This window comes from Felis catus, chromosome A1 (assembly GCF_018350175.1).
Source record: "Felis catus isolate Fca126 chromosome A1, F.catus_Fca126_mat1.0, whole genome shotgun sequence".
NCBI classification, from domain to species: Eukaryota; Metazoa; Chordata; class Mammalia; order Carnivora; family Felidae; genus Felis; species Felis catus.
This window is the reverse complement of record NC_058368.1, coordinates 39,991,265-40,010,919: the sequence shown is the minus strand read 5'-3', so window position 1 is coordinate 40,010,919 and position 19,655 is coordinate 39,991,265.

Genomic DNA, 19,655 nt, shown 5'->3' with positions numbered 1-19,655 from the left:
TCTTCCTTCCCACCAGCATTGTTTGAGACTTCCATTTGGTCCTCATTCCCACCAACACTTGGTATGATCATTCTAATAATTTTAGTTCTTTTAATAGAGCTGTAGTAATATCCTTGTGATTTCTATTTATGTTTCCCTAACAGTTATGACAATAGCATTGTCATTTGTCAGATGTATAATATACAAATATTTCTCTGTGTCTGTAGTTTATCTTTAAGTCTCTTAATAGTAACATTTGAAAAACAAGTTTTCCATTTTGACGACATTTAACTTGTTATGTTTTTATGCATCTTCATTTTGGTGTTATATCTAAGAAATATTTGCCAAACCCAAACCCAAGATCACAAAGATTTTCTTATATGTTCTCTTCCAGAAATTTGCAGTTTCAGGTTGCATTTTTTATGTTAGTTAGATTTTATTAAGTTAGTTAGTTAAATTAGTTAAGTTTTGTCTGTGGTTTAAGTCATGGAGCACATATCACTTTTTAAAATATGGATACCCTAGGGGCGCCTGGGTGGCGCAGTCGGTTAAGCGTCCGACTTCAGCCAGGTCACGATCTCGCGGTCCGGGAGTTCGAGCCCCGCGTCAGGCTCTGAGCTGACGGCTCGGAGCCTGGAGCCTGTTTCCGATTCTGTGTCTCCCTCTCTCTCTGCCCCTCCCCCGTTCATGCTCTGTCTCTCTCTGTCCCAGAAATAAAATAAAAACGTTGAAAAAAAAATTTAAAAAAAAAAAAAAAAAAAAAAAAATAAAATATGGATACCCTATTTATTGAAAACACTGTACTTTGGTAATTACTTGTCCAAATACAGGCAGGCTTATTTCTAGATTCTCTATTCTTTTCTCTTGATCTATTATCTGATTTTGTGCCAATGCTATACTTTCTAATACTCAGTCTAGAATAATCTGTTCTCCCCCCTAGTCAGTCTTTATAACATTACACATGTGACTGTGCCCATAATTATTGGTTTCTGAAATGATCTCATTATTTTTGGTTCCACGTTTGCTACCTTTCCACCTCTGCCACAGATGCAAAATACAATCTGCTCGAGGGAAGAAACTTTGTTTTTCATGACTGTATGCCTATTACCTAGAACATGCCAATTATATGGAAGGTGCATAATAAAGATTTTCATATGGGTGGATACATAGATAAATCTGGTGATCATGTCTTCATTCCAGATGACTGAAAATTCCAACCTAGACTGTTCCAATTTTGAAGAAAAAAAACAAGAGTTTTATGCTCTTCTAGTAGATGGTAAAAATATCATGACTTAATATGTTTACTGGAGAAATTATTCATGGTTGAAATGTAATGTTTGATTTATAACACCTCTTATAATAAACATATGATGCTTAATTTATTTGGAAACTAAAGATAGCATGGTGGGTGAAATAATATGCAAAAATGACATTTCTTACTGACTTATTTGCTATATGAATAAGTATCTGAAAAAGGATCTGAGATTTACAGAAAGGGGAATGAGTATTTGCTCAAAATATTTAACTAATTAATAATGTTAGCTTACCATTCAAATAATACTAATATTAAATTTGCATTGTTACTAACAATTTATTGGCTGTTTTCGTGTTCATTATTTTATAAAATTCTAGTTAAAATCGGCGATTAAATAATCATTCCAAGGTTTAGAGTAAGAGTAAAGAGGTGGGGACCTTCATGCTATCCTAGCGTAAAGACCAGATAGGTGAATGTTCTGTGGGCCTTCTTAACACCTGTCCTACAGCTGTATTAGTCAGCAGAGGTATCTGATAGATTGTAGTGTAATTGTTAATATTTATATATTTACCTTGTTTACCTTGTGTACCTTGGTGGTACACTCAAAGCATCTTCTTACTGAGAAATAAATATGTGTAGTTTTTTAGACTATAGGATACTTTGATCTTTGCTAAGTTATGTTATTTAAGATGAGGATAGGCAGGGACATCAACAAAATGGTGGAATAGGATAAACCCAGCAGTTATCCCCTGACAGAAACAGTAATTTGTTACCTATATACAGTTAGTAATGGTATTGTGGGAGACTTGGGTAATATGTTGCAAAATCCCTGTAGAGCCCAATACCAAAGAGGGGGCTGCTTTGGGAATTGAGGTCCATACCCTGGTAGCATGTCCACCAACTGTGATTCTGGCTATAGACCTAGAAGTAGCCTGTTAGGGAACTTAGCTTTAGTCCTGCTTGTCCAAGGTCCTCTCACCAGCCCCATTTGCCAATGGATCCAGGAGAAGCACTCCATCTCTGCCCCTGGTACCACTCCTGATCATCACAGACTGAACTGTGGGTCCAGAAGTACCCTGTGATTTGCCTGCTCAGGGATGTGATGGGGGTCACAGTCCTCCATGATCCCAAGAGCAGCTCACCAACCATGGACTTGACTGCAGACTTGGAAGTAGTCCCTAACCTGGATCTAGCCTGATTGAATACTGCCCCAGTGGCAGTCCTTCCCACCCAGGGATGAGCCCAGGGACATAGCGGAAGCTCATCTATGAACCTGGCTGGTGCTGCACTTATTTGTGTACTGGTAACTGGCCTACTGCTTATAGATCTGAATGTGAACCAAGCAGTGGCCCCATGACCCAGCTCCAGCCCTTTAAAAATTTTTTTTAAAATGTTTATTTATTATTGAGAGACAGAGAGAGACAGAACATGAGCATGGGAGGGGCAGAAAGAGGGGGAGACACAAAATCTGAAGCAGGCTCCAGGCTCTGAGCTGTCAGTACAGAGCCTGACGCGGGGCTCGAACTCACAAACTGTGAGATCATGACCCGAGCCAAAGTTGGGCGCTTAACTGACGGAGCCATCCAGTGCCCCCCAGCTCCAGCCCTTTTTGACCACAGTCCCAGAGGCAGTCTTGTGTATCCCAGGATCTTCTCAATGACCAGACATGAGCCCTCTCAGGCACTAGGCAGGAGACTTACACATCCACAACACTGTTAACAGACCCACTGTCTGTGGACCATGTGCAGATAGAGAAGTGGCACTATGATCCAGCTTCAGTCCTGCTCAACTGTAATCCTTGAGGTAGTCTTAACAGAGGAGGACCCAACAGAAGGTCTGTACTTACCTAAACTAGACTGTAAAGATTGGAAGAGGTTTCTGCTGCTTCAAATGCACAGGCCCCAACACAAGTCTGTTTGGATCATGAAAAATCAGGCAAAGGCGACATCATCAAAGGAAACTAAAAGGCTTCAGTAACTAACCCTAAAGTAATGTATATTCATAAACTGTTTCATAAAGAATTCAAAATAATCAACTTAAAGAAGCTCAATGAGCTGCAAGAGAACACTGATAGACATTAAGTAAAAACAGGAAAATAATACATGAACAAAATGAGAAATTTAATAAGTAAATAGAAACCATAAATATAACCAAACAAAATCCTGGAGCTGAAGAATACAATGACTAAACTGAAAAAAAAATCAATATAATGCTTTAATTTGAAACTTTATTAGGCAGAAGATAGAATCAGCCAACTCAAAGACTGGTCATTTGACATTAAACAGGTAGAGCAAAGAGGTCTACGTTGAGACACATTAACTACATTGTCAAAAATCGAGGACAAAGAATTTTAAAGACAGCAAGAGAAAGTTTATTTATCACATACAAGGGAACCCTCTTAAGATTATCAGCAAATACCTCGGTAGAAACTTTGCAAATCAGGAAGAATGTGACAATAAATAAATAAGTACTGACAGAAAAAAACTGCTGGCCAAGAATACTTTATCTAGTGAAACTGTCCATTGGAAATGAAGGAGAGATAAAGACTGCAAAACACAAAAACTGAGGAAAGTTCATCATCTCTAGACCTGCTTTATAAGAAGCGCTAAATGGAGTTCTTCAAGTTGAAAAGAAAAGTTTAACAAAACAAAATATATAAAGGATAAGTTTTACTGCTGAAGTTAAATATAAAGACAGACAGAATATTGTAATAATGTAATTGTGGCACATAAAGGACAAAACTAGTAAGAATAACTATAAGCACAGAAATTTGTTAATGGAAACATAATATAGAAAGAAATAAAATCTGACATCAATTCCATAAAGTGTGTGTGTGTGTGTGTGTGTGTGTGTGTGTGTGTGTGAAAAGTGTCAATTTCTGTTTGTAATTATAGTTAAGTTATTAGCTTTAAAATGATTTCTGCAGGCACTTGGGTGGCTCAGTTGGTTGAACATCTGACTCTTGATTTCAGTTTAGGTCATGATCCTAGCGGTGTGGGATTGAGCCGTGTGTTGGGCTCCACACTGAGCATGGAGCCTGCTTAAGATTCTCTCTCTCTCCCTCTGCCCCTCTCCTCTGCACTCTCTCTCTCTCTCTCTCTCTAAATAATAATAAAAAGATTTCTGTAACTATAGCATGTTGTATGTGAACCTATATTAACACACATCAAAAAACCTGTGGACCAGAGACACAAAAATGACAAAGGGAAAAGACTCAAAACACACCACAACAAAACACCATCAAACTATAAAGAAAAACTGCAACAGAAGAGAGAAACAAGAGGACTACAAAGCAGACAGAAAACAGTTAACCAGATGGTAGTAGTAAGTCCTTACCTGTCAATAATTTCATTATATATAAATGTACTCAACTTCTGAGTAGAGACCAATTGGCAAAATGGATATAAAAACAAGACCCAACTATGTGCTGTCTTCAAGAGATTCACATTAGATTTAAGGACACACATAGGCTGAAAAAGGAGTGGAGAATATATTTTATGCAAATGGTAACCAAAAGAGAGTACAGAGATGACTGTACTTATATCAAACAAAATAGACTTTAACTTAAAAACTGTCACAAGAGACAAAGAAAGCTATTTTTTAATGATTAAAAGGTGAAGGGGAAGAAAGAACAGTTGTAAATATATATGCACCTAACAGTGGAGCTCTGGAATATTTTCCAGGATACATCACATGTTAGGTCACAAAACAATTCTTGATAAATTAACAAGATTGAAACCATTCCCAGTACTTTTTCCTACTATACTGGAATGAAAGTAGAAATCATTAACAGTAAGAAAACAGTAAAACATACAAATACGTGGAAACTAAACAAACTCTTGAACAGCCATTGGATTAAATAAGAAATCAAAAAGTAATTTAAAAAATATCTTGAGACAAATGAAAACAAAAACATAACATGCCAAAATTTATGAGATATAGCAAAAGCAGTACTAATATTGATGTTTATAGCAATAAATGCCTACATTAAAAAAGATTGCAAATAAACAACCCAACTTTAAATCTCAAGGAACTAGAAAAAGAATACACTAAGCCCAAAGTTAAGCAGAAGGAAGGAAATAATAAAGGTGAAGGCAGAAGTAAATCCAGAGAATAAAAAACAATAGAAAATTATCAAAACTAAGAGTTGTTTTTTGTTTAAACCATTAAAAAGATGGAAATCCTGCCATTTGTGGTAGTATGGATGGAACTTGAAGGCATTATGCTAAGTGAAATAAATCAGCTATAAAAGACAAATGCTACATGTTCTCAAATGCTATATGTGGAATCTAAAATAGTTGAACTAATAGAAGCAAAGTAGAATCATGGTTGTTGGGGGGCTAGGATTGGGGGAAATGGGTAGATGCTGGTCAAAGAGTACAAAGTTTAATTTTATGCAAGATGAATAAATTCTAGGGATCTAGCATACATCATGTTAACAACATAGTTGTTGATACTGTATCATATTATTGAAATTTGCTAAGAATGAGATCTTAAGTGTTCTAAACATACACTTCTATTCCATAGTCATAAACAATTTTTGTTAATTATGTCTCTGTAAAGAAACAAAAATGGAGCTTTTATTTTATTTTTTTTTAATTTTTTTATTTCAACATTTATTTTTTTTGGGACAGAGAGAGACAGAGCATGAACGGGGGAGGGGCAGAGAGAGAGGGAGACACAGAATCGGAAACAGGCTCCAGGCTCGGAGCCATCAGCCCAGAGCCTGACGCGGGGCTCGAACTCACGGACCTCGAGATCGTGACCTGGCTGAAGTCGGACGCTTAACCGACTGCGCCACCCAGGCGCCCCATAAAAATGGAGCTTTTAAATGGAATCTATGTCAATCATTCTAATGTTTTCTGCAGGTGGTTTATAAGACTAGTCTCTTATCCTTGTGTTATTTCAGCATTGGCTGAATCTTGGATCTCAATTAATAAACACTAATGACAGTTATTGAATGCCAGATATCTTACTCAATTTCCAGGTACTATTGGTGCCATATAGAGATTAATTAATAGTGACATAGAGAGCATAAGGGAAGTTGCCCAAGGCCATACAGCTGAGAAGCGCAAATTAGTGATTAAACCCAGTCAGCCTGCATAAGAGCACATATTTAAAAGCACTATTCTAATGCTTCCCTAGAAAGGTAACTTACCACACTGAGGTATATAGAGTTCTGTGAATCATCTGGACATACTGTTTGAGCAATTTTGACCTCTACTGGACATTTAGCTATTTTCGCACTCTGAGAAAGGGGCCAGGTTTATAAATACAAATTGGACTTTTGAGTCACTTTACTCTATATGATGTTAGCCACACTGAAGCTGGCAGTATATGCAAGCTCCAGAACCACACTACCTGAGTTTGAACCTTAGATTCTATATTTTCTGTTTATTTCACCATGATCAAATTATTTAATATCCCTGTGGCCAGTTTCCTGGAAGCAATGAGAGTACCAACCCCAGACCTCATAGAATCATACTAAACATTTAATTTATAAGGTCATAACAGTTAAACCTAGTAAGCACTCAGTGTATGAGGATATTTATAGTTTATACTGTAGGCTGAAAAATCATCCTGACACCTTAGTCTCTGAAACAAATATTATTCAGTCTTTGTGGGTTCTCTTTAGACACTGGAGCCAGATTTCAACTTAGAATGTATATGCTTCTGCACATGTTTTTGTATCTGTGAGAAGATTCAAGTTGCCTTTGGAGGTCCTTTACACTAATAGCTTTTTGTTTTTAATTTTTATTTATTCTTGAGAGGGAGACAGAGAGAGCATGAGTGGGGGAAGGGCAGAAAGAGAGGGAGACACAGAATCTGGAGCAGGCTCCAGGCTCTGAGCTCTCAGCACAGAGCCTGATGTGGGGCTTGAACCCATGACCTGAGACCATGATCATGAGCCAAAGTCAGATGCTTAAACCAACTGAGCCAACCAGGTGCCCCTCCAGTAATAGCTTTGGTTGTATAGTTACCCCTTCCCTTCCTCACACTATGTCTAAGTCTACCCTCCTACTTCTGTGCTGTCAGGCCTTATCTCAGTGCTGTGAACATCAATGGAACCTTCATCTCATAACAATCTTCCCCTTTTCTGGATTTTTCCTCTATATTGCTTATAATTTTCTTATATAATATGCATGTATTTAATATATTTATACATTAAATACACATTTAATACTTTAAAATAACATACATATAATATAATACACTTAATATATTTATGTTGTTATTTATTTGACTTACTCCCTTGGAGTATAAGCCATATCAGTTAAAAAAGTCTAAGGGACCAAAAAATAGAGAGAAGTTGACCTGCTTTTATTAGAATTCAGTTTGTTTTGATTGTTTCTCTGTATGTTTCCCCCATTCTTGCTTGCCACCATTCCTTAATTGTTTTTATTGTAAGGACCACATCCTTCAGGGTTTCTACACTTTCTCATGGCAACAGACCAGAACATAATGACAACTAATTAATATGTCAATCTGAGGTTCAATATTTGTGTGTGTTCTCTGTAGCATTTTTAAAATGTGAATCCCCTTTTTGCTCTTTATTATGTGCAGATTTTTAAACAATCTGTGGCACAAAATATTACTATGGAGACATTGTTATATATCCTATGGAATTATGCAGCATTGGAGAGTAAGCATACTGTTGTCACTGAACTTAGTCATGTAATCATCTCATCCTCAGTAGTGACTTTGCATGTACAATGCTTTCCTACTTAAATGGTCTAGGGGACATTAATATCACCATTGCTACATTAGAATTGAAGGGGCCAAGGCTTAGAAAAGTTTTATTACATCCAAATTTACATGATAAAAAATAGAGGTTGTAAAATGTCCATATTTTTTTTTGTTTTCCTTATGGAAAGCTGTTCACTGAACTTGACTGCATGCTCATAGCATTGTGATGGCTATAGAATAAACATGAAGTTATCTCCCAGAATTTAAAAATCCAGTCATGTCAATGATGCATTCATTACGTATGTCGTGGCAAACAAACCAAACCAAACTCAGTAGTGTGAAGTGAGTACTAAATTTAATGGTTCTGTCAATTAATTCCATAAGAATTTCAGAAAAATAAAATACCAATACGAGCTACATACCAAGAAACATATGTAGGGGAAGTAATATTTCAAGGATTTTTGTTCTTCTTTTATTTTTAAGAATGGAAACCCAAAACTACTCCCAAGTATTTAAATAGAAAACATTTAACTTACGGCATTGAACAAAAGGAGATAGAATATGAGAAATCACAAAAGGGACAGTTGGACAGCCCAGAGATTAGCAATGGCATTGACTGCCAGTCACCACAAAACTGGAATTAATGGAATCAACAATATTCTTGGAGTTTAGGGCCTATGGTGACTTTGTGGAATTTGGGTCTACTGGAGGAACCTGGAGACACAGAAGGAAATGTAGCAGCCTCTACATACGGTAGAGAAAGGGGAGAAAATGCATGCCGTCCCATGTCCTTTTGTCAGTGCCTCCCACTGGCTGAAGCCAGCTGAAGTAATTTGAAATCAGACATTGAATTCACCTCGCAGGCAACATGAAGCAATTGGGGAAGAAAAAAAAGAAAAAGAGAAAAGAAAGAAGGGAAAAGGAACGGAAGAAGGGAACTGATGGTCATTGGTAGAAGGACTAGTTTATAATGTGTTGTTAAATTCTGAGGGCTTCAAACTACATTGGTGGTGGCAGTGAGAATAAAATGGGAGATGTGAAAACTACTTTATAGACATAAAATATATGGTTACTGATGATTCATAGGGAACAAATTACCATATAATTATAAAATTTCAAGACTGAGAGACTTGCTTCCTTAATAGATAAAACAACTGCATGGAGTAACTCCTTTGCTTAAATATGTTCAATATGTAGCTATCATATATAATAGTTAAGGTCATGTGTTCCAAAGATACAGTCTTCTCATGCTACCTATTAGGTCTGTGACTTTGGGCAAAATTACTTAATCATTTAAGCTTCAATTTCTTAATCTGTAAAATTAGAATAATAATATTACTTACTCATATGATTTTTATGAGAATTAAATGAGTTAATATGTATAAAGCCTTCCTAACACATAAATGTTGTCAAATTAAGGTGGCATCTCTGTGGAGATATTCTATAAGCAATTATAGATTGTACTTTGAAGAAAGACTACATTTTGATGTACATATTTGAAAGTCAGAAGAGAAGTAGAGAAATCCATTAGAAAGACTTGATCTTACAGAGAAAGATTCTGGAGAGAAATACTAACAGGTATGGTAAGATAAATGCATGAAAAATGTAAGGAAGTAAAGAAAGAGGAGAAAATTGAAAGATAAAAGGAAAAATTAGAAAAATAACTGTAAAAGTTACAAGAATATAACATTTGAAGAGTGGTAAAGTAATGCAAAAGGCCAAATATTGCCAGACATGAGAACTGAGATAAGGTGACAGCTTTTGTTAAAAGAGAGGTTTTTTTAAATAATAATTCAGAGTCCCAGTTCAGTACGGTGGTAGAGAATGAATGAAGTCTACCTGAAGTAGAGCAAGAACATCTTTCTCATAATGCATGATAAGGTAAGGAGAACGAGTCAGAAATAAGCCATCCACTTGAATGTGAACTCATTTTAAAGCAATAAGCAATCACTTTAGATAATTTAAACACGCAAATTGAAAATCAAAATGTGCCTTGAACAGGTTTTCTTCTTCCGCCAGCAGATTCAAGAACTTTTTTATTCTTGGCCCTCTGTCATTTAAGTTATGCGGATAGACATCCATGATTTGAAGTTTAGCTGTCATCTAGTCTAATTTAGAAGTTCTTCTCAAATTACCATGCCCACATTTACATATTTGTGGAGAATATAAAATTCAAGTCCTAACCGAGAGACACTACAAAGAATGTAACTGAATTTTTGGAATAATACTAATGGTAAGAAATAAAATTAGAGAATTACAGTTTAAAGATTTGAAGTTGGTTTAACAATCATCAAATGAAATATTCCAGTTGCAATTTTCATTAGGTGTAATTGCACATATTTTTAAAATAAAAATTGAAAAGGCTTATAATTAACATTAAAAACAATTCTCTCTTTTCTTTAAAGTCCATTTTCAAAATAAGTAACTTTCAACTTTTGTATTTGTTCCTTCTATAATTTATCTCCCTAACCTACAAATATAAGAACTACTAATTTTGAATTATATATAATAGTATCATTAAATGTATGTTATATTAAAGATTATAGCACTCATATCATTTTCCTTCTCTATTCTTTGTACATGATGATCCTACAATTTTTGTTTAAATTCCTTATTCTGCTTATGAAAATATTGTTCTCTCCTGAGACAAGCAAAGCACTTTAATAGCATTTCCATTTTTGTACAACTTTCTCTTTTACTCACATAACTGATTGTATTTTTCGTTTGCATTACTGTCTTTGAATTTGTACTAAAATCTTTCCAGTCCTCTAAAAGCTTTGTAATATACTTATCATAATTTTCCACATATTTTAACCTGTTAAATAATTGAATAGTTCATTTTCCCTATTGGATATACCCCTTCTGCAGCTATTCTTTTCCTACACTGCTGTAGGTCTAGGTTTTCCTTTTATTATCATAGAAAACGCCCTCCCCGCCCCCCTCCCCCGCAACATGTCCGCATGCCCTATGCCACACATGCATATTTCTTCTTGTGTTGGTTCTGTTGCCTCAAACATAATTTTCTTTCCTGTTTTACTCCCCTGTGACATCCTGAGAAAGAACAAATGTCAGGTGTGACTGTTCTTCTGGAAGTATTATTTATGCCCTATCATTTGATGAATAATTTGGGTAACAAATTCTAAACTGAAATTTATTTTGCTTCATAACATTAAGGGATTGGACCATTGAATTCTAGCTTCCAATACTGGTATTCAGAAATTTGATATAATTTATACATTAAATCATGTTTCAATTTGACATGATTTTGGTTTGTTGCTTCTTATAGTTTTCATTTCTTTCCTCCTAATTTTCTGAAATTTTATACTGACATGCCCTTATATGAATATATTTCATTAACTGAGCTGAGCAATAGATGTACCCTTGCCATATGAAAATGTATGTCACTCTTTTGTGATCAGTTTTCTTCTGTTTTTGAACATTTCCTTGCTACTCCCCTCTCAATCTTCCTCAAGCTCCACAAAGAATTTGCTTTAGCTGGATATTGAACTGCCTTGATTGTTCCTCTAATTATTTTATTATTTTCGTCTGTTGTTTTTTTTCTTTGTCTTTCCATTACAATCTTTGTGAGATTTCTAGAACTTTAACTTCTACATTTTCATTTCTGTATTTCTGTTAATTTTATGTATCGAACTTTTGATATCCAAGACTGCTCATGTTCTTTGATATTTCTTCTTTTTATCATAGATATATTTCCTTAGCTCTGAGGATGAGATTCTGAGTTTTTCTTTTCTTCTTTTATCTAGGCAGTGTTCCTCAATTATATTGCCAATATGCTCATTTAAAAATGAGACCTTTAAGTGCTGATTGGAACACTTGTGTGCATTGTGAACTTCCCTATATCACATCAGATAGCTAGTGAGCTTCTTTTATTTGAGGACTCAAAATTTCAGTACATGCAGATAGTTCAGCTACTTCAGGGAAGGATTTCCTAATTCCTTGTTAAGGAGATGTTAAATTGGTTGTCAGAACTCTGGAATTGTGATGGAGGGTAAAAAGAGTTGGAAGTTGTGCTCTGAGCTTTAAATGAAGCAAGCACAAAATTGGCTGAACTATGTTACTGAAATAAGAAATGTGCCCTGGTGGCTCTGATCCCTGGTCAAGACATAAGACATACTGATTGAGAGTGTTGCTTTTTAATTAATTATGGGTCAGAAGCAAGTTTCAGGAAAATTTGTACCAGCTTCTGAACAGTGATTATTGATAACAGTAATATTGGTGATGTGCAGCTGATCTTGCTGAGATGGGAAGACGGCTATGCTATTGGGGTTGGATATGTGTTAGGAGTAGACCTATGACAATATCACGGTATGTTAAACCGCAGCTGAGATTCCATCTTGAGCTTCTTTGTTCTGAAGTATTCTGTGCATGTGTTCTTGATCTGAGATAGAAAGCATACCTTACATTGCCCCCACAGTGGGAGAACAGTAGCTATCAACTATGATGTATGCCCATACTCTAATACCATTGCCATATATTAGTAACTTGAAATTGGTCATTGTCATTTTGACTCATAACCTTTTTTTTTTTTTAAGAAATTGGCACTTGTCTAACTGCCATTGTTAGTGTTGGTGTGTAAGTCTTACCTTGGGTTATTCATATCTACTAATTACCCAATTTAGTCTAATTCCTTATCTAGACTTTTTGCTATATTTTGTGTCCCTGTGTCTTCAGTCTCTGGCTCAATATCTTCATAGAACATTCCTTCCAGTTTCTGTGGTAATGATTTAGTTTGGGGATGTAGTAATCAGTCAGGCTTCTCATATTGACTTTCCATTAGGTCCTCATTTTTACACACTGGTTGCTTTAATCCAGTATTCTTTCATACATACCTTTAATTCTTGACTCTCAATGATTCGAGGGGGGATTCAGCTTAGTTTTCCTAGTTTTCTCCTAAGTCAATTTTGATTTCTTATTCTACTTTCCAGTTACATTTACCATAGTACAGGATTGCAAGTATCCCCTAGTTTTGTAAAAATGGAGTTTGTGGGTTTTTTTTTTTCTGGGTATGTGTGAGGAGTGGTGATTTCTGGAAGGAAAATGTCTCTATCCCAAACTAAAAGACCCCATGGTAGAATTTGATTTTATACTAGACTTGAGCTAATCAAAGAGGTAGACTTTCCCTAGGGAAAATGCCAAAACAAAACAAACAAAAACAAAAACAAAAAAGCAGAGTGATTTTTCTCTTACCTAGACATTTGTTTCAAACCCAAAGTCCACATTTTCCACAGGAAGCACGTCAGTAAAAAGAGAGGGAGATGATGATCATGCTTTATTCCATGTAGCAAAATGCTTTGGCCCATTTTGACAGCTTCATGCACATTTTAAAAGGAAAACAAAGAGAAAAAAATTATTCCATATACATTACCTTTTGCTGTGTGTGTATGTTTATTTTTGAGACAGAGAAAGACAGAGTGTGAGTGGGGGAGGGGCAGAGAGAGAGAGGGAGACAGAATCTGAAGTAGACTCCAGGCTCTGAGCTGTCAGCACAAGAGCCCAAAGGAGGGGCTCAAACCCAGGAACTGTGAGTTCATGACATGAGCCAAAGTAGGATGTTTAACCAACTGAGCCACCCAGTTGTCCCAATTCACATTACCTTTTTAAACTAATGATTCTCCCCTACCATATCAATGTGGCTCAGTCAGTGACCTGAAACCCAAAAAATAGTCTTGACTCAACTCAGTAGCAGCAAGCAGTAAGATTGGAAAGACTGTCAAAAAGCTTTCTTTACTTCATTCTTCCCAAGGCAGCCATGGACTTAACATTGAGCCAAAATATGCTTTCTTGGAAATTTTGTTCATGCATTTGAACTCTGATCTTTGCACTCTTAAGCCCCAGATTTAAATTTAAATCTCTTCTCGAATAAAACAGAGATTATTACCTAGTTTCCACTTGAGACATAATGCACCATTTGTTAGGTATTCTCATGCTGCGACAATTGTCCATCTTTTTATTTTCTTAATCGCTTATTTTGGGTGTGCTCAAAATTCTTGATGCCTTTTAAAATTCTAAAATTTAATATTTGCTTTTACATAACAAATATAGTCTAGATGAAGCCTTTCGTAATTGGCAATTGGGAAAGAAATAATTAAAACATCTGTAACTAACCTTCCTTTTGGGGGATGCTCGACACAATGTTGGCCTGGACCACACATTCCTGTGAATATTTTTTGGAATTTATCAACAAGCAGATGACTAAGAGAGTTCTTATCATAGATTGTTTTAGCAAGACACCTCATCTGCCTAGGCTGCTTATTGAAAATAAAATTATGGAGTAATGGAACCCAGTTGTTTGGAGAATGGAAGTTAGTTGCTTAGATTTTCTTTCACTGTGAAAAGAGTATTAAGTAAAAAGTTTCAAACCTAAACAGATTCCTTGGAGCTATATAGCATCACATCCAGAGTTAGCACAGTTATCATACTCAGAAACTAAAATACATCCTTAATATAGATTAAAGAATTTTGGCCATTTCAGTTATTAAAGCTTGGATTTCTTTTTGTCCTTTTTTTTTTTTTTTTTTTTTTTTGTGTATATAGGTAATCATTAGTCAGTGCCACCCAATAGTACTGGATAAGATTCATAATTTATATGAGGCTGGGCTGCTTTTCAGATTTACATCTTTGTTGTACCCCAGCATTGAAAAAAAATCCCATTTTAGTTTTATTGATCATCAAAGGCACTATTGATTTATTTCAAGCCTATAGCCACCCAAAATCTCTATGAAGTTATCTTTCTTTCATTTTGAGGTTTTTATGTCTTGGTAATTCTATAGTTTGTGTTTTATTATGTTAGAAAGGAATTAAGGCGTTATGGGATCCAAGTGTGATAGATAACATTTTCCACTTTGACATTTTTATCATATTTGATTTGAGTCAGTGCTTAGTAAATAGATTTAATATTTATTTTATACAAACTCATCATCAGAGAGATGAGAGATAAAAGTTTTCATGGGACATCTTCTTGGCTGCTTGCTATTTGTTCATCAGTGATCTCTGAATATGACTTTTTACAGTGTTACAATTAATCTCTTTTAACTTTATTATCACATGGTATCTACTGTAACACATTGCTTAGAAAACCTGAATTTTTGTTGATTGAACATTATAGATATTCAAGATACAAGATTGTCTTCCTAAAGACAGCATTGTTGAACCCAAGATATGTTAGATCAGTAGTATTTCTCTGATATGTTCCAGTAAGCCTTCAAATTATGTTTATTTTGCAGAATTTGCTGTTAGCAATCTCTTTCTAGTTCCTAATAGCCATTCTTCTGTTTTAATTACTCACAAATCATTTGGAGAATGATATTTTCTCCAAATTACCTGTCATTACACAGATATTTAGAAATACTTAGATATTGGAGAAAAATATTTTCTCCAAATTACCTGTCATTACACAGATATTTAGATATTTTAATCTGTGAATTATATTTTCTTCAATGAATACATAAACTAATTGATTAAGAACATACACTGCAGAGAAGCATGGTATTTTTCTAATTATTTTTTCTATATCTAACAATATCTTTATATTTAATAATATATGTTTTATATATAATAATAGAAACACCTATGTTGTCAGTGGTTGTGTTCATATTATCATGCCAACTACAGAAAATCAGGACTCATAACCATTCTTTAATATGTATTTCAAAATAGATTTTATAAATTCCCTATTAAATTTCTGTAATTTGAATATATTCTATTTTAAATGGAAATAAATAAAAATGGTAACTTTTGCTTCAATTCTCCAGTTTCTTCTACATTTTTCTAAGTTCATTTGCCTAGATTATTACTGAAAACATTCATCATACTTTCAGTTTGTACTGAGATTATTTAAAATTTTGCTTATGAATATATCAGTTGATTTCTGTGTTGTCTCTTAAAATGTATGACTTTAACTGATTGACAAATCATAGGACTCCCCTCAGAAACATGATGTATTTGTAAACATGTGTATAAGTATACAATATTCAAAACTAAACACATGTTAAAAATAGAATTTACTCTCCAAAGAGCTCAAGGCACATGATAAAAATCCTTAATTGAGGTATGTTATGTTTAGTATTTATCCCCCTGGGTATTACATAATGTAGAGGTGATTATTGAACCATTATTAAACAATAAATTTAGACCAGAGTGGTAGTGTTCTACTGCAAGGCCTTAACTTTAGTTTTATTCTTCCAAGATTATTTGAAGTGACTTACAATAGACAAAGGAAGTGTACTTAAATTTGGAAAGAAATCCATATGCTGATACAGATTTAAAAGGCTATGCAAATAATTTTGAAGGTATTATAACCGATGTCTGAACAGGTAAACAATGAAAACTTCCAGAAATGAAAACTATATTTAAATTAAAAAGCAATAAAAACCTGTATTTATAGTGTTTCTATGATGTACATTGCTCATGACTGAATAAAACTATGTATTAACACATGCCTTACAAAATTTCTGAATATTTAATAATCTGCTTTTGGTAAACAATAGTCAACATACCACTAACTCAAGGTTGAACAGGGAATTGGAAGATAAGCTCTGATGGTGATTTTTTTAATGGCTGAATTTTTTATTCTAGAAATTTATAAGGACTTGTCTGTACCTTTGTCTCTAATTTACACTGTGATTTTGGATAGGGTGGGGAGAGGAAGTGTGATTATTATTTTTCATTGCATAAAGCAGTTTTCTGCTTTCTTAAACACTTCAACTTTGGGAAAAATCCTTTTAAGGATTTAAAAAATCTTGTTTTTACTTTTCACATGTGAAAATGTATTAGCTTAAATTGGATGAATGTCCCATTGAGGTTAACATTCAGCCACTTTCTAATGCTTGATGATAACTAATTTTGCCTCCATTGTTTGTTTTTTTATCAGAATTGTTTCTCATTTTCTACTTAGATTTGTAAAAAGGCATCTAAGTAACTGAAAATACAGTTAATTCATATACATCTAAATATAAAATTAATAAAATAAATGATAATAAATGTAAAGTAATAAATAGTATGCATACCAATACTTCCATCATTTAAATTATAGACAATCAAACTCTAAATATAATATAATAAACATCTAGTTATATGTGAGATATTTATGTCATAAAGTAAATAATTATGTTTGCTTTTTACCATTTTATGTAAGTTATGCTGTATCATGCATTTCATTCTGTTATTTCCTTTTTAAAATTTGATAATTTGTTTTTTGTGAGGATTCATTCAAGTGGCTCAACATAATTCTAGTTTACTCATTATGTGTGTTTGTGTGTGTGTAAACCATAATTTTGATTTATCCATCCTTTGTTTATGAATGTGTAGACATGTAGGTTGTTTTCAATATTTTGCTCTCACAAGCAAGTCCCAATAACTAGTTATGTATTTGGGCAATCTTTTTTTTTAAGGAGTGAAATTGAATCAGGAGAATAATTAAGATTTAGGGTTTGCATAGATTTTACTTTCTTGAGGTTTTTTTTTCAAAATTTTCTTCAAATGGCATGCATCAGTTTACACTCCACCACTGATGTATGAGAATGTCCTTTGCTGTGGTGCCTGGGTGGCTCCGTCAGTTAAGCATCTGACTATTTCTGCTCAGGTCATGTTCTCATAGTTTGTGGGTTTGATCCCCACATCAGGCTCCGCACTGACAGTACAGAGCCTGCTTGGGTTTCTGTCTCTCTCTTTCTCTCTGCCTCTGCTGTGCACCCACTCAAAATAAAAAAAAAATAAAACTTAAAAAATAAAAAGAATATCCTTTACTCCACACCCTTGCTAATGTTCAGAATTGTCAGACTTAATTTTTTTTAATCTCATGGATGTAAAATGGATTCTTACTATTCATTTTACTCCACAGCTTTCAAAATTTACATTCTGTAATAACCACATTGCCTGTGACAATTGTTTTCCATTTCTTTCTTTGTAGGCACTTACATGGTAAGTCTGTATTTCCTGGCTTATTTGTGGTTACCAGGATCCTTGTACTGGCAAATAAATGTTTACAGCAGAAATGAATGTGTGTCAGTTCTGGTCTAGATCACTTTCTTGCCAATGCAAGATTCTCCATTTCAATCTATAGCCAACAGAAACGTTTGGTATGGTAACTGCTCCAACAGTTTGGGGCTCCGTATGAACATGATAAACAAATCCCTATTGCAAAAGATAGAATTGGAAAATAGGCATTTGTTGCTTTAAGTCATTTAGATTTTTGCAATTGTTTGTTACCGTAAGAAAATATAGCCTTTTTTGACTTTCTTTCTTTACTTTCTTTGAGAATACAAGGACGTTAATCAAAATGTCTACAGTATATTGTTTACAAAAATCTTTGACATATATTATCTTAATGTCCCTTAATAATAACTCAGTAGATACTATTCTATTTTACATGTATGAATACTGAGGCATCATGAAGTCCTTGTCTCAAAGTAACAGCATATTTTGCAACTATTTAGAAAGCCCATATTTTGCATCCAAGTCCTATTCTCCTTTTATAATAGCATGACTTTTTTCCCCAATTGCTATTCAGTAATGCTAATGCAAAAAAGCTTTATAAAAGGCTTTTAAAATAGCTGTGATATCCATATATTTCTTTTAAAATTTCATATAAAACAATATATCCTTTAATTATGAGTAACATTTTTGTATGTATGGTATGAATGTATTTCTTAGGAATATTTAGAAAAAAACATTTCATTCTACCTTACAATGTTGTTCAATTTAAGATTATTTAAGAGGTGCCTGGGTCACTCAGTTGGTTAAGCTCAGGTCATGATCTCACGGTTCTTGGGTTCCAACCCTGTGTCTGGCTCTGTGCTGTCAGATCAGAGCCTGGAGTCTGCTTCAGATTTTGTGTCTCCGTCTCTCTCTGCCCCTCCCCTAACTTGCAGTCTGTCTCTTTCTCTCTCTCACTCTCAAAAATTAATAAATATTAAATATTTTTAAAAAATAAAAAAAGATTATTTATAATACTAATAACAGGGAAAGTAAAAGCTTCTGTTCAGGACTAGGGTATCAATGAGGGTTTGGCAGTACTCAGTTATAGTATCTCCCAGAGTATGTCAATCAACTTGACAAATTCAAGTGCTGAGTTCCTATTATGGGCGATGATATAAAACTCAGAAAGCAACTGCTAAATTTTCCTCTCAGGTTGTGCCTGCAGCATCAAGTGATAAAAATAATTATAAACTAAGTAAACTTGATGTGCTGCTCAACTCATTGAGAGGATAAATATAGTGGCCCACAATGTCATTTTCACAGTTACATTTCACACTATAACCACATATTGAGGAAAAACCACACAACTTTTAGCTACATAGCAGCCTCTAAGGGATCATGGTTTTGTTAATATTTTTCAAGATGTGTAAGATCTGAAAGATTTAGTAATTAAGGCTAAAAATTAGTTTGTAACATCTGTGAGAGCATGAATATAGAACAAAAATTGTCACTTGCTTGATATTGGGTCTTGTAATTCTGTTTAGTGAGAAAATTATTTTGTACCAACCAGTGTTTAATTGTCTTCATCCATGCATAGGTCGCTGAAATGGAAAATATATAAAACTCACTTCTTTTTCTTCTGTTCTTTCCATGAATTAAGGGTTAAGTTTTCTATCACTGTCAAATTTCTACCATTGAAACTATTGTGATAGGATTTCATTTCCTAACTTAACTCATGGTTTATTTCTATCCTTCTGAACTATGAGTGTTATGTTCTATCCTTTTGAGTCTGGAAAAC